Here is a 16,419-nt window from a genome sequence, read left to right as displayed (position 1 = left end):
CGCATCAGATCTCATTTAGTTATGTCTCTTATGGGAGTCAAATGGGTAACAATTGTCCTAACATTCAGACTGTAAATGAGTTGTAACGATAAATAGTACATGTTGGCTGCTACAATGATTGGTAGCCATCTGTCAAAATCCTTTAACTTCTTTACACTTTTATTATACTGGTATTTTAATAATTGTGCAATAATTACTTTTATTTGGGGTCATGAACAGTATTTCACTATAAGGTACATTGAACATTCTGGTAGTTCATTCCGAGTCTATCGTCAATGATGGTATTCCAGTTTCTGCGTATAAAGTTATACAGTTTTCCAATATATCTTCTGTTTTCAAGATCTCTCCTTGCAATAGGAACCTTCATTTGTAACCTTCAGAGGTGACAAATCTGTCCTGGTCAAGTGATACTGATTAACTCATTACAAGACAGAGCTGTGATGGCTGTATTGTCACTTTCATGTGATTATCACATGACCAGGTTAGATTTTATTCCCCTGGAGATAAACAGCAAGGGTTCCTATTCAATGTCTGCAATTAGAGATCTTGAAAAGGGAGATAAATTGATACTGAAAGTATTTGGAAAGCTTTTTATAAAGATACGTTGTATTTTGGACATCATCAATTGGACAGTTGGTTATTGTGACATGATCTTATCAATGTTGGATGCTTTTCCATTACATTTTTTCTTAGAGCCATGTGCATTTGATTTTGCAAGAAATCTGAAACAAGTCCCTTATTCAATGAATGGCATGTAACACACGGCCTTACTCGGCGGCTCATGCTATCAATACTATAGACCTGACCTTTACCTCTGGTTTGCTTTTTTTTTTCTCTCATGAACCATAAACCTTTTTGCTAATGATGCAAACATGCAAGAACTCCGCATCCACACATGGTTGTCATGGACGCAGAGGTGGAGACGCCCTCTAATTTGCGTCCTGAGAGCTTTGGTGCTGTACAGTCTTAGGTTGTCGATTATGTTGCAGTCATTTAGAAACACGACACTAATGGGTATTGCTGATATAGGAATTCTTTATTCTCTACTGTCTTAGGAGGAGATATTAGGTTTATACGTAGGTTAATATTTTCATCTGACCTCATTCTTAAATCGGGAAAAACAAACTATTCCAGAGATTTAATATGTATATCTATGTAAAGGATTAAAAATGTTACATTGCAGTGAGGATGCCACCTGCTTCGGCTGCCCCGTTCCTCCACAATTTTCCCCGTAATTACCCCTTAATATGACTCCATTCGCCTCAGCCATTTGGAGCAAACTTCAAAGAGATTCTTCTTTCCAGAATTTGAAGGGTTTCTTTGTATGGCTCAGCTGTGTTTTTACAGGGTATTTACATTACCTCCTGTTCTAGGTCATCTAAAATGTATCAGTCAAGTATATTTGAATTCATAAATCTGTGATGTCTTCTATGATAAGTTAAAGATTTGCTCAAAACTGCTTTAGGTATAACTACTTCTAGTCCCCACATCCAACTTGTACTCATGCTTTCTTTGGGTATAGGGAGCATGAGGGAAAAAAGTCTTTATTTTTCCTACTCTAGTCCCATTTTCTGTTTTGATGGAGTGGTTGCAGGGTACCCGGGGTTTATAATGCACATCTACCACTTTAATTGTTCCTTTTAAGGGCGTATTCACACGATGCGGTCATATTGTGTTTTTTGCAGTAACTTGCACATAAACCCAACAAACCAACTGAAAAATTTGGCTAAAAACCTGATATGCCCACAACGCGATACAGCCTTATCATGCCGCTTTTGCTGTTCTAGAAATCGTCTATCCAGTCACTGCTTCAATTGTGAGATTGGGATAGACTTGTGTTTATATGCAGCAGCCAATCTGAAGCTGCAGAGGGGAGGAGGAGAGCAGCCGCCTGAACCAATGAGGAGACAGGAGCTGGATTTTAGACTACCTCAAACTCCTTGTAGACACTATGGCTAAGGTTTAGTCTCCGATCACACCTCTGCCCTAATGGAGCTCTACTAAAAAGCAGCAAGCACTGAGGGAGGAAGAAATAGTAGGCAAACATCGCCTATAGATTCTGACTTGCCTATCTGCTTTGCATAATCTAATGACGGATCCGCCTTTAGGGTTTTTTTTTGTTTTTTTTTCTAAATCTTGCATCTTCTCTTCGCATACTTACCCTTTTAAGAATGATCAATTTTGTTTGATAGTAGTGTTGGTTAACACTGCGGTGTATTTCGGTCTCCTCTGTGTGAAGAATTTCTGAATTTTTATAGCTTTTAGCTTGTTTTGTATATTTTTCCATTTAATGACAAGACTTGATGAAAAATGTCTTAATTCTGGTGCCAAAATAATGTATAGAAACTGGGTGAGTCCCTTCTGGCAGCAAACGTGTTCAAATAATAATAATACACCCAAGTTAGGATGAGTACAGCCGCACCCACAAGCCTGAACACTGCACCCCATTCAGGATGTCTGCAGGGTGAGGTGCGTGCTGGGGTGTGATAAGAATATTCACTTGTAAAGAGCTATGTCTATCAACTGTTCTATTCTTAATGTAGTATTGGAAATATAATGCGGCAGCTTCCTTTTATAGAACGTTTTATTGTGTACCTCTGTTTCAATTTATCATTGACCAATTGCATATCCTTTTTATTATTCTAAAATATTCTCTCTTCTCCGGTAAGAGCGGCAGAACATCCCCACAGCTGCATAGCTCTTACCAGTGAAAGCCTTAGAATTAGGCTTTGATTTATTTATTTTGGCAGCCTGCCTAAATGACTGCATCCATTCATTGCCTGCCCCTTCTCCTTCCCCCTTGTGCTCCTTTTTCAAGCAGTGGTTCCCCTGGGATCATTTAGAACTCCTTCCCTCGTACGAGATATAGTCTTGCATAAAGGAGATACCAAATGAGTCCTACTGAATCAAAAGGTATTTTATGTATATTGTTTACTCCTTTTGTAAGGTTCAAGAACTTTTGGCCTTAAGTGGAAGATATAGTGGCTTAGTGTACGTCATCGCCACCACCATCCCGTAAGTTTTACTATGACCATCTTTGATGTGAATTTATGTAATCTGCAAAGGGAGATCAAACCCAATCAATCACTTGATCAACCATTACTAGGAGCCGGAGCGTGGTAAACAATAAGGGATCTGAAAGCACTTTTACAGAAATGTAGAATATACATATAATATATATATATATATATATATATATATTTTATATTTCTGAATAATGCACACAGCTGTATCATATATCATATATATATATATATAATGCCATATGCATGAACCGTGATTTGGCGTGTGTGGAAGCTTTGAGGGATATTATGATGACTTCAAATAAGTGTTTTCTTTAATAAGGTCCCTTAGTTGGGGGACAATATAAATATAAGTAGTTTAAAATATGAAGTTATTAAAAAGGTTATTCAGGAAGTGAAAATGTTTTCTTAGGGGCTGCAAATGAAATGAATCAAACAACTAAGCAATACTTGCCTATCCTTGCCCCCTGGCGATACAGCGCTTTTGCTCAGGTGGCAGTCCCAGTGGTTTACATGCACGTAGGATGTGACCGCTGCAGCCAATCAGAGTGCTCAGCAGTCATATGTTGTACTTCTGGCATTATGCCAGAAATACGATTCCTCGCCAGTAAGCCCAGCTGAGCCTGCTGATTGGCTACAGCGGTCACATACTATGTGCATGTAAACAAGCATCGGGAGTACTGCCGGAGCGACTGCGCTGGATCACTGGGGCAATAGTAGGTAAGTATTGCTTTTTTTGTTTTATTCACTTCATGTGCAAGAAAAAAAAATTCACTTCCCGGATGACGCTCGCTGTAAAACCTAGAGACTCTCACGAGACTTCTGTCAGCAAGCATGAGCTTTGCGTTATGCAGCTGCTGGGAGCTTACTACTGTACCAGCCTGTAGGGGAGTGGGGGGGGGGGGGGCGGGGGCAATCAATTATTAATATATAAATGTGTAATTATTTAATATGTTACAAATCATAGGTGGGTCACACATTATCGTTATAACGCAATAATCTCTGTAAACAAATTTTATAGTTATTCAAATTGGCAGCAATGATGATCCTAAATATTTTTCAATCCAAAAATGTAGTACATTAAACATCTACGTACATTCTTTTATGCATTAATAATTAATTGTCCGGTATTTTAAAAATGATAGCTTCTTTCTTAACATGGTGTGCGCGGTGACACTAGCGCACCGTAGTCGTCGCACAGCAAGTGTGAAAATATGAAAAGCTATAACATTCTCTGTTACAAAAGAAGATCTGCAGTCAAAGACGTTCCAATGTCAAACTTATATAAGGAAATGGGGAGAAAAGCTAGACCAGAGTGCACTGATTTACGGTAGCTTTTCTTAGAAAGCTGGAAAGTCTGAAGCTACGTGTCACCTTGTGTCTGTCAATAGGTGGTGTGTAAAATCAGATTTCTACAGGAAACGGTTTAGTGGAAGGAGGCCGCGTTTTACTGGGCAGTCATTTTCTGTCAAAGTATAAACGTAAACACTTCTTTAGTGGACCTTTCCCTTTCTTATAAAGTACTTATTGCAACTGAGTTTCGGTGGCATGTAGTCTTCGCCAATTCACAGCCATAGCTGCTCTCTGCATTCTGCTGGTTTCCCTTGAAAACAGACTGATTTATCTACACTGTGTTGTTAAGACACGTGAACGTTTATCTCTATCTGTGTTCCTGTCGTCTGAACTTCTACAATCCGTCAGTAGAAATTTTGAGGTTGTCAGCTTTGTACGATCTCATTTTGTTAAAAGGGATCCATAATAATAAGCAGAAGGAAGCCCCGCTGCTGGAACTCCTAGCGATCAGTTATAACCTGTGGTGGAACCTGGCAGTGAGTGTTTAATTGGCAGCGCCACCACAGGAAAAGAGAAGCATTACAAAGTTCCCGTTGAAATCAATAGGCGTTCTGTGTAATGAGTGGACTTGTCTAGTCCTCCATAGCAAGAGATACTCTTCTTAGCCAATCACGCTCTCTATTAGTAAATTTGCCACAGGGAAGTCTGAACTAAGACTGGCCTTTTATACGCCTGTCTCAATATAAAGAGTGTTGGACTAAAATATGCCTCATTTCTTTGGAGGCGCATGCCTCTTAATAAGTAAGGCGCAGCCCTGACTTTCTGTGCATCAGAAAACCAAATTCCTTGTCCGTTACGGGCTGGCGTAGATTTCCACAATAATTTACGCCATTTTTTAACAGTAAATTTGTCAGGCCACAGGTTGTCCCATACCATCACGCTAAGACCGCATCTTTAACCCTTTCAGGACCAAGGGTCATCGATGCCTCAATGACCAGGCCTAAATTTATAGTTTTGCCATTCATTCTTTTAAACTGTCATAACTTTGGATAACTTAACCATTTTTTTAGGTTTTTTTTCCGCAACAAATCACACTTTCAAAAAATCTGTAATGACGGGGGTGGGGAGACAGACAAGTGAGCCCTAATCTACCCACCACTCAGTCCCTGCCTACTTGCAACGACCCGCCCTAGGCGACGGGGTACAACTGGGCGACGGTCCCTACGCTCAATAAGTGCACGACAGACAAACAGACAAGGGTACACAGAGCTAGGGGGAGAAAGGGGCAGTTGCCCACGGCAACACCGTGAGCAATAAGAGAAGTGAACAAGCCGAGTCAAACCAGGAGTGTACGAGGTACCAAACGCAGAGCAGGAGAGTAGTCAGCAAGCCGGGGTCAATATGAAGCAAGGACAATGGTACAAGAAGCTGCAGCAGGGCCAGGAAACCAAACGAGAAGAATCACAAGCAAAGGAGGAACAGGAAAGGCAGGTATAAATAGACAGAGGGCGGGAGCTAGCTCCGTCTGGCCAGGCTGTGATAGGTTCTCCCACTCCTAAGCCTGCCACCCTGAGTGGTGGAAGATGGAGTCAGTCTCACAGACATAGAAGCAGGTGCAGACTGATTATCTATGGGCGTTAACCCCGAAGCTGTGCCTGGCAGATCCTTTACAAAATCCATATATTTTTACTACATTTGCAAACACACATATTTTATATTACAAAGAAACAATTTATCAAAAAAGTGCCAGATTTAGTGTAATCTATTAAAATGTATGACTTAATTAACCATTTATAATCATGCTAACTAACCTACTATTCCTGCCTGCCTATTCTAACACTAAGAGGCTTGTAATTGTAAATGTTTATATATATATATATGTGTGTGTGTGTGTGTGTGTGTGTGTGTGTGTGTGTGTGCGCATATATATATATATATATGTATATATATTATAAAATATATACACACACTTCTATGTAATGCTTTTATTTACTTGCCTTCTGTCTTCTCTCGATCAGTCTCCTTCTCTCTGAAATACTGTTATAGAGTGAAGGAGGCTGAGAGGAGAAGACATGTGGGAAAAGTTTGTTTGTAAACAAACTTTTCAGAGATCACCATGATTGGTTAATCATGGAGATCACATGCTCCGATTGGTTCGGCTGTCGGAGAACAGGTTACTGGGAAGCAGGGGACACACCGGTGTCTGAGCGATCTCCCCAGCGCTATGCCAGCAGGTGCAGAGGTCTGTAGATTCACACCCTGGCTGCATGGGGTATATGCAAATAGGATGTGAATGTACAGATTGCTGGCATGAAAGGGTTAAAAAAGGCAGCGTAATGTGGAAAAAGTCGCAAGTTTTGTCGTAAATATGGCCAGCGTCATAATTTCGGACTTTCTAATGGCATAATACTAGCGTACAGCCAGTAATAAATCCCCCCCCCCCTCCCCCCGGCTCGATTTGACACATGCAGTTTTTTTTATGCCGCTCTGAGAGCCAAGGACTGGATAGAAAAAAGTGGGGAGGTATATGTAACGTCCGTGGTTGCTGACCACAAACTCCTTCCATCCGGTCGACGCCCTTCTCTCCAGAGATGTCTGCACATGCGGCCGTCCTATTCCACAGTGACCACCAGGTTGCGCTCGCGAGCTCAGTCCAGGAGCCTGGTGTGAGATTCAGCTGGTTGCTCCCAGAGCACCCTGGACTATAAGAAGGGCTCTGCCCCTTCCTGTATTGCCTGAGCTATGTTGTCGTTACCCTAGTTTGTCTCTGCAAATGGTCTGCTAGTGTCTTCCAGTGTTTCTCGTTCCTACTACCTGTCTCCTGTATCACGTGCTGTCCTGGTCAAGTGCAGTATCAAGTTGGAGTCATTCTGTGCCGTATACCACGCCTGTCCTGTTACACCACGGCTGGTTTTCGCCTGCTGCCAAAGTCCCATCCAAGCCTGCCTTGGTACTATCCAAAGCTACCTCAGTTACACCTATACGAACTATAGACTTGGACCTGTGTCAAGTTGGCCAGCTGCCATACCATTAAGGTGGTACGGTCCAGTGGGTCCACGTACCCAATGTCCACGTACCCAATGTGACGGCAAGCTCAGGCTATGGACCCCGCTGGTCAATCCAAGACCATGATGACGTCACAAGAGATGCGGGTGAATATGCTAGACCTCCGGTCTCAACCGGACCAACTCCTCCAAGCTGCCGTTCCTCCTACTACATCTTCTTGCAGTGCTGATCCCCGATTCTCTTTGCCGCTTCCTGACCGCTATGATGGAGACGCGAAGAGCTGCAGGGGATTTTTGAACCAGTGCCAGATCCACTTTAGCCTGTATGCAAGGGCATTTTCGTCTGACGGCGCAAGGGTCGCTTTTATCGTCTTTCTCCTTACTGGCAAGGCCGTTGGATGGGCGAAGCCTATCTGGGAGAGACAAGGACCAGAGACCCGTGACTTCCAGGGGTTCTTACGGACATTTCGCAAAGTGTTTGAGGAGCCTGGATGAGTCTCGTCTGCAGCTGCCTCCATGCTGAACCTACGCCAGGGCGAGTACGCCATTCACTTCCGCATGCTGGCGGGAGAATTGTTCTGGAACAATGAGGCCCTGGTGGCTACATTCTGGCAGGGGCTGTCTCCTGAGATTAAGGACGGGCTTGCCGCCCGAGATCTACCATATACCCTGAATGACCTCATCCTTCTGGCCGCCTAGCTTGCTATAAGGATCCGAGAACTGTTCCAAGAAGCTCGTCGTGAGGGACGACTCCCTAGCCCGGTTCTTACTTTGAAGCAACCCTTGCTGTCCTCAGATGCTGATCCTCCAAAGGAGTCTGAGGACAGACCAGTTTAAGCGGTCTACCCAGGAGAGACAACGCAGATGCACCTCGGGACTATTTTCCTGCCTCGGAGGCCATCTTGTGCATCTGTGCCTCCAAAAACCCCAGAGCCTAGAGTTGGTGGGAGAGACCTCCCTGGGCAAAGAAGGACTTTTGCCTAAATTGTTCATTCCTGTGACCATATTGTCCAGTGAAAAAACGCATCGGGTCTCTGCTTATCTGGACTCTGGGTCCGCTGCTAATTTCATTCGAAGAGACCTGGTGGATCTTCTCCAATTGCCCATAACCCCTCTGGAGAGGCCTTTGATGGTTGCATCTGTGAATGGACTACCTCTGCCAGACCTGGTTGTAGCTGTGACCAAGCCACTGAGGCTCCAAGTGGGAGCCCACCATTCCGAGCTAATCTCGTTTTTCGTCCTGTCTAAAGCTGTCAACCCTGTGCTGCTGGGTCCGCCCTGGCTCCGACTACATGCCCCAGTCCTGGACTGGAATTCTGGAGAGGTTCTCCAGTGGGGTCCTGAGTGTCTCAACCGCTGCCTGGTACAAATTCGTTCGGCTCAGCCTCCTCTGCCTCGATCCTTGGCAGGATTGCCTTGTCATTATTCCGCATTCTCTGATGTCTTCAGCAAGAAAGAGGCGGAGACGCTGCCCCCACACCGGGTGTATGACTGCCCTATCGAGCTGGTGCATCCCTTCCCTGTGCTAGAGTATATCCTCTCTCCTTGCCAGAGCCTCTGTCCATGTCCGCCTATGTTAAGGAGAACTTTGAGAGGGGTTTTATACGGATGTCCTCCTCCCCGGCTTGAGTTGGGTTCTTCTTCGTCAAGAAAAAGGATGGTTCTCTGCGTCCTTGCATCGACTACCGGGGTCTCAACCAGATCACGGTAAAGAATAGATAACCATTGCCATTGATCTCTGAACTGTTTGATCGTATACGAGGAGCCAAGATTTTTTTCGAAGCTAGACCTACGGGGGGCTAACAACCTAATCCAGATTCGCCGGGGTGACTAATGGAAGATGGCATTTAACACCCGTGACGGACACTATGAATATCTAGTAATGCCATTCGGCCTGTGTAATGCTCCCGCGGTCTTCCAAGGGTTTAATGACCTCTTCCGTGACCTCCTCTATGTTTGTGTTGTTGTCTGTCTTGATGAAATCTTTTTTTTTTTTTTTTTTTTCTCCATATCCAATGACTCATCGGAGACATGTCCGTTTTGCTGTGGTTAAGGGAGAATCGCCTGTACGCCAAGTTGGAGAAGTGCGTGTTTGAGAAAGATGCTCTACCCTTCCTGGGCTACATCATCTCGGATCAAGGCCTCAAGATGGATCCTGAGAAGGTAAAGGCCGTCCTTGAGTGGCCACGCCCTCAAGGCTTGAGGTCCATACAGCGCTTCCTGGGATTTGCTAATTTCTACAGACGTTCATTCCAAACTTCTCACTGACCTCTGAATGCCAAGGTGTGGATTCCTGAGGCGGAAACCGCATTTAATAGCCTGAAGAGTGCCTTCACGTCAGCCTCTATCCTTCATCATCCAGATGTATCTCGACAGTTCTCGTTTGAGGTGGATGCCTCCTCTGTCGGTGCTGGTGCACTCCTGTTTCAGAGAGGTTCCAAGGGCAAGACAATGGTATGTGGCTATTACTCTAAACTCTTCTCTTCCGCAGAACGCAACTACTTGATTGGGGATCGGGAGTTACTGGCCATCAAATTGGCTCTGGAGGAGTGGAGACCTATATTAAAGGGCCCAGTTGATCCCATTCTGATATTCACGGACCACAAGAACCTCACCTATCTCCAAACGGCCCAATGACTGAATCCCCGTCAGGCCAGGTGGTCGCTGTTCTTTGCCTGGTTCCAGTTTGAGCTCCACTACCGTCCGGCCGACAAGAATGTGAGGGTCGATGCCTTGTCCAGGTTGTTCGAGACAGAGGACACTATGGAGTCTCCACAGGATATCCTCGATCCATCCTGCATTATCCCTGTCAACCCTCTGCAACTTGGAGACGTTTCCCCGGGGAGGACTTTTGTGCATCTGGCTGACAGAAGAAGAATCCTCCGCTGGGGACACAGTTCCAAACTGGCAGGTCAAGCCGCTGACCGTAAGACCCGAGACCGGATTGCCCGTCAGTTCTGGTGGCCTACTCTGCCCAAAGACATCACAGACTTTGTCTCCTCCTGCACGGTATGCGCAGCAAATAAAGTTGCCCACTCCAAACCGGCTGGCTTGCTCCAGCCACTGCCTGTGCCCGATGCTCCCTGGCAACATATTGCTATGGACTTTGTTACCGATCTGCCTCCCTCTGCTGGATGCAGTACGATCTGGGTGGTGGTGGACCGATCCTCGAAGATGGCTCATTTTGTTTCACTGACCGGCCTACCTTCTGCTTCTCGACTGACAAATCTTCATCCAACAAATCTTCCGTCTGCACGGCTTGCCTCTTCATATTGTGTCGGATCAGGGGGTTCAGTTCACCTCAAAGTTCTGGAGAGCTCTCTGCTGACTCCTCGGTGTGAAGTTGGACTTTTCCTCAGCCTACCATCCCCAGTCCAATGGTCAAGTCGAGCGAATAAATCAGATTATGGAGAACTATCTACGACACTTTATCTCCAGGCAGCACGATGATTTGGTGCAGCTGCTTCCTTAGGCTGAGTTCTCCTAAAACAACCACACTAGTGAGTCCACCGCCTCCAGCCCATTCTTCATAGTCTATATAGCCAATACCCACGAATACCTCTCCCTGTTTCCACTACGTCCGAGGTGCCTGCAGCCGACTCTACATTCAGGGAATTGCTACAAATCTGGCAGTGGACACGATCTTCTATTCTGTTGGAGGTCGACCGCATGAAAAAGAAGGCAGACACAAGAAGACTAGAGCCTCCCCAGTTTCTTCCAGGCACCAAGGTCTGGCTGTCCTCCCAGGAATATCCGGTTGAGGGTGCCATCATATAAGTTTGCCCCATGTTCCTCGGACCCGTTGAGATTTTGCGACAAATCAACCCGGTCTCCTACAAGCTTCGAATGCCTCCTACCCTCAAGATGTCCAACTCCTTCCATGTCTCCCTGCTGAAGCCTGTGATCTTGAACCGCTACTCCAAGATTTCCACTCCTGCAGTGGCTCCCAGTGGTTCATCAGATACTTTTGAGGTTAAGGAGATCCTGGACACTAAAAATGTAAGAGGCAGAACCTTTTATTTAGAAGATTGGAAGGGGTTTGGTCCAGAAGAGAGGTCCTGGGAGCCAGAAGAGAATCTCAATGCTCCTACCCTCATTATTAAGTTTCTCTCTCGTTCTGGTCCCAAGGGGAGGGGAGATACTGTAACGTCCGTGGTCGCTGACCACGAACTCTTTCCATCCGGTCAACGCCCTTCTCTCCAGAGATGTCTACACATGTGCCCGTCCTGTTCCACAGTGACAACCAGGGTGTGCTCGCCAGCTCAGTCCAGACTTAAAGAGGCGCTGTCACCACATTATAAGTGCCCTATCTCTTATATAATGTGATCGGCGCTGTAATGTAGATCACAGCAGTGGTTTTTATTTCGAAAAACGATAATTTTTGACGGAGTTATGACCTATTTTAGTTTTACGCTAATGACTCTCTTAATAGACAACTGGGTGTGTTTTGACTTTTTGACCAAGTGGGCTTTGTAAAGAGAAATGTATGACGCTGACCAATCCGCGTCATACACTTCTCTCCATTCATGTACTCCGACATTGTGATCTGTCACTTACTCACACAGTAACGTTACTGAAGTGCCTTGAGAGTGAGTAGACATCGCTTCCAGCCAGGATGCGATATCTATTCACAATCCCGACACTTCGGTACTGAGTACATGAATGGAGAGAAGTGTATGACGCCCACTTGGTCAAAAAGTAAAAACACGCCCAGTTGTCTATTAAGAGAGTCATTAGCGTAAATCTAAAATAGGTCATAACTCCGTCAAAAATGATAGTTTTTTTTAAAATAAAAACCACTGCTGTGATCTACATTACAGCGCTGATCACATTATGTAAGAGATAGGGCACTTATAATGTGGTGACCGAGCCTCTTTAAGGAGCCAGAGCGCACACGTGTGAGATTGAGCTGATTGCTCCCAGAGCACCCTGGACTATAAGAAGGGCTTTGCCCCTTCCTATATTGCCTGAACTTTGTTGTCATTACCCTAGTTTGTCTCTGCAAATGGTCTCCTAGTGTCTTCTAGTTCCCAGTGTTTGCCGTTCCTGCTACCTGTATCCCGTGCTATCCTGGTCAAGTGCCGCATCGAGTTGGACTCATGCTGTGCCGTATACCATGCCTGTCCTGTTACACCACGCCTGGTGTCCGCCTGCTGCCAAAGTCCCATCCTAGCCTGCCTTGTTACTGTACTCGGCTACCTCAGGTACTCCTATACAAACTATAGACTTTGACCTGTGTCCTGTTGACCAGCTGCCATACCGTTAAGGCGGTACGATGCAGTGGGTCCACGTACCCAACGTGACAGTATAAGTCTTTCCTTTTTATACTTTCTGGGGAAAAAATCATTTTAGAGCTTTCTTGCGTATGCCTCCAAATGCGGCGCGGAAAACTGCATTTTTACTGCCCATTCATACATATGATTAGTAAAGTTGCCTCTCATGATCAGGACATGAGCCAGAATTTCAGACCATTTTAATTTTGTTTACAGGAACAGCGGCTGATCCATGAAATCAGTTGTGGGTTCTTCGACTATGTATGAAAACGTTGCGTACTTGTTAGTGTAGATATGGTTATAATGAAGGTGCCCTATAGCGGTAATCTGAGCTTTCTTGTAAAAACAACATTACGTTTGTTATTTTTCTAGATATTTTGTTCTGAACTATTTTGTTTCAGTGAGTTTGTAAACTGACTCTTCATGAAAGCCAAGTTGAGCTCTCAGTAGGGGAGCGAGGAACGGTCATTAACCTCTAAGGTAATCACCTTTCCCAGATTCCTGGCAGGAGATTACCTCCGTGCTTTAGAGTGCAGTGTCAATTTAGCAGTAACACTGCTCGGCCTGCAGAATACTCTGTTTACAAATGAATTTAAAAAACAAAGTTAAGCTTTCTCTTTGACCTAATTATTGAAATTCCACGATGGATAACTCTGAAATTCCACTTACTGCACGGTCATAAACATTGTAAATACCAGATGTAGCGCTGGTCCTCGTTCATTAACGTATATGTGACCAATTAATATTCTCAAGGGAGCGGAGTTTTTCCTATAGTCTCCATTATGTACTCTTAACTTTTATGTTGCTTCGAAAACAGGTCAAATACGTCGCATTGCTTCCTGCTGTGGGATTAAATTGGATTTCAGGCCTGTTTCACACATGTGCGCTGTATGAGAATTGAGAACAGAACCCTGTGAATTGTCATAAAATTCCTGGGACTATATTGTCCATTAAAAACAACTTGGTGCAATATTTTGTATTTAGCTCTCCCTCCCCCCCCCCTTTTTTTTTATTTTATTTATTTATTTATATTTATTTTTTTAAAGTGATTTTCGAATTTTCTGCAAGACTTCAAACTGGAGAATTGATTCTCCCATCTTTTTACTACAAGTAGTGTGATATTTAGGCAGGGCTGGCAATTAGGTTGGTTGGTGCCTTGTTCAATACCTTCTTTTGATGCCCACACTCTATGGGGTACCATGTAGTGCCCAAATAATACATGCATACAGTGCCAAAAAAAAACCTGACAGACTGTTGCCTAAAAAGCAGGATTCATTCTATAAATTAGCTGAATCCTGTGGAACTGTTTTTCCATATTTTTAACAGGTGTTGAATCTGGGTGCCCAGGCCAGGGGCGCTTCCTTCAGTAGTGACAGATGAGGCACTGGCCATTTATTGGTGCAGTTCGATGAGTTGTCTGTTTTGCGGTTTTCATTGTTGTGGCAAATTATTATTTTTTATTTTTTTTAACGCTGCGTTTTTTGCTGCAATTAAGAAAATAACCACAAGAAACCGCAAATAAAACATACCCTAACTTGTGTAAACATACCCTATTTAGTATTGTATTGATGGCCAGAAGCCGGTCATGATTTCAGGTGATCGAATTATTGTCAGTGAATCAGGTGTTGCCACATGTTTTCTCGATGGGATATCCTCAAATCGTGACCAGTTTGGGGTCCTTGAGGACAGGAGTCGATGGAAAATCTCTTTGCGATTGTGGAGTCTATAAGCAGGATCTCCCTGGTAGAAGGGGTGGGATATTGAATCAATTCTGCTAGGTTCAGACGTTGCAGTACATGGTTTTATTGTGTGGCCAATAACCAAATGGGTGCGATTTTGCCCACATGGCACACTATCGTAACGTGAGAAAACAGCCTTATAGCCAACATTATATAGTTAAGGTGTGTGTGTGTGTGTGTGATTGAAGACGACCTTTGAATGTTATTGTGGAGGACTTGACCTAGCTAATAAACTGTCTTTTATTTTCCACCCTGCCACACAAAAATGACAGCTGGAATTTTGCCAGCTACCAAGTTATTTTTGATTTGTTTTTGTTTTTTACCGGAAATCTAGTCAAAATGATCTTCTGATATATACATGTGAGAAGATCACGTTGGTGAAGTCTGTGATCTTGGACCACCACTGATTTCCAGAAGGAAGGTCTTTGTGGACCATTGGCATTGTGTGGCGATTTCTTTAAAAGGAAACTTGACAGGAGATTCTCAGCAAAGGTCCATTCAAAACGACGGCAATTTGCTTAAAGAGAACCTTTCACCTGACCATACGTGTGCAGCATGTAATAGGCAGGGCTTCACAAATACATACTCCCTTTAAATTTTTTTCCTATCTTCCTCCGTTATTTTAAATTTTGGTGCCGTTATATTTGGCGCCCGATATGTAAATAAGCTCCTGAACTGTCAATGGGGCGTTTCTATCTAACTAAATGGCAAGAGGGTGTGATCTCTTCGCTCTGACACTGTCAAATCAGCTACGAACTGTGTCAGGGCAACTTGCGCTGTGTTCCCTCCCGCGAGAACACACAGACTGGTGGTTCTGCAGAGGGCGCTCTCTGTCTGTGGGTGTTCTCACGGGAGGGAACACAACGCAATCCGCCCTGACACTGTCCGTAGCTGATTGGATAGAGAGATCACGTCCCCATGCCATTTAGTTAGAAACATCCCATTGACATATTTATATATTGGGCACCAAATCTACCGGCACCGAAAAGGAAATAACGGAGGAAGACCGGAAAAAAATGTGAAGTGAGAGTATGTTTGTGAAGCCCTGCCTTTTACATGCTGCACATGTATGGGCAGGTGAAAGGTTCTCTTTAAAATGTTGAAATCTCTGAGCAGTACTTTTTTGTTCTGGAAGTCCGTGGTGGTCCAAAACGAGACTTCACCAATCTGATCTTCTCACATGTACCTATGACCTTCTGTATTGGAAGTTAATTTTGATCAGGTTTCCCCTTAATGATAATACATGGGAAAAAGTCTGAGACCGTATACCGCTCGCTCGGCTTTCTGAGAAAAGCCAGTCCGTAATGACTGACTCTTACTTTTAGTGATCGGAGGGGTTCTCACTGCTTGGACCCCCACCGATCAAAACTTCTGACTTGTCACTATAACATCAATTTTTTTTTTTAAACGTCTAGTTACACTGTAAGCATTAGGAGCCGCAACAATAACGCTTATCCGCATTTGCTTCAATGGTTCTGGTGTTTACTATATTGGTAGGCTTTGCGCTGAGTTCAGCAAACACTGTGGAACTAACCTAATGCGCTGCAAAGTATGAAATGAAATTTTGATGCGCATTTTACCCCTTACATTGCAATAAGTGAAAACCGCAGTTGATAGGGCATTTTATAAATCCACAGACTGCCTAGATTCTGCTGTGGATTTTGTACACTGTTTGTAAACAGGGTTTGTTAAAATTTACTGTATTTTGGTGCAGATTTCTTAACCTAAAAATTCTACAGCAAATATGCGATGTGTGAGCCTGGCCTGAACGAGACCACTTGAACCGCCTGTACTTTTGTGGGAGCAAACATAGGTGAACGTCTTACTGGCAGTTGAAAACCATTGTGGTAAAGGACAATATAGCAAATTATTAACCAGCTTGGGTAGTTTCTCCCCTCTTTCTCACTGCATTTGTATATTCGTCTTGTGGTATATAGGTCTTATTTCCATTCTAGCTTGACAAGAGTCAACATTTTCCCCTAATTTTATAGACCTTAATATTCATTATATTCTTCCTATATATTTATTTGGAAGAATAAGCCTGTTTAAGCTATGTGTGTATAGAGATGGCCTACGTAATCTCATT

General features: G+C 44.0%; 1 protein-coding gene across 2 annotated transcripts in view; it reads left to right on the top strand.

The window, feature by feature from the left end:
- The window catches only part of SRGAP2 (SLIT-ROBO Rho GTPase activating protein 2), a 130,292-nt gene that overhangs the window by 3,042 nt on the left and 110,831 nt on the right, over positions 1–16,419 (top strand). The window lies entirely within an intron of this gene.

Source organism: Rhinoderma darwinii, chromosome 2 (genome assembly GCF_050947455.1).
Source record: "Rhinoderma darwinii isolate aRhiDar2 chromosome 2, aRhiDar2.hap1, whole genome shotgun sequence".
In the NCBI taxonomy this organism is placed as follows: Eukaryota; Metazoa; Chordata; class Amphibia; order Anura; family Rhinodermatidae; genus Rhinoderma; species Rhinoderma darwinii.
This window is presented reverse-complemented; position numbering and strand designations above follow the sequence as displayed.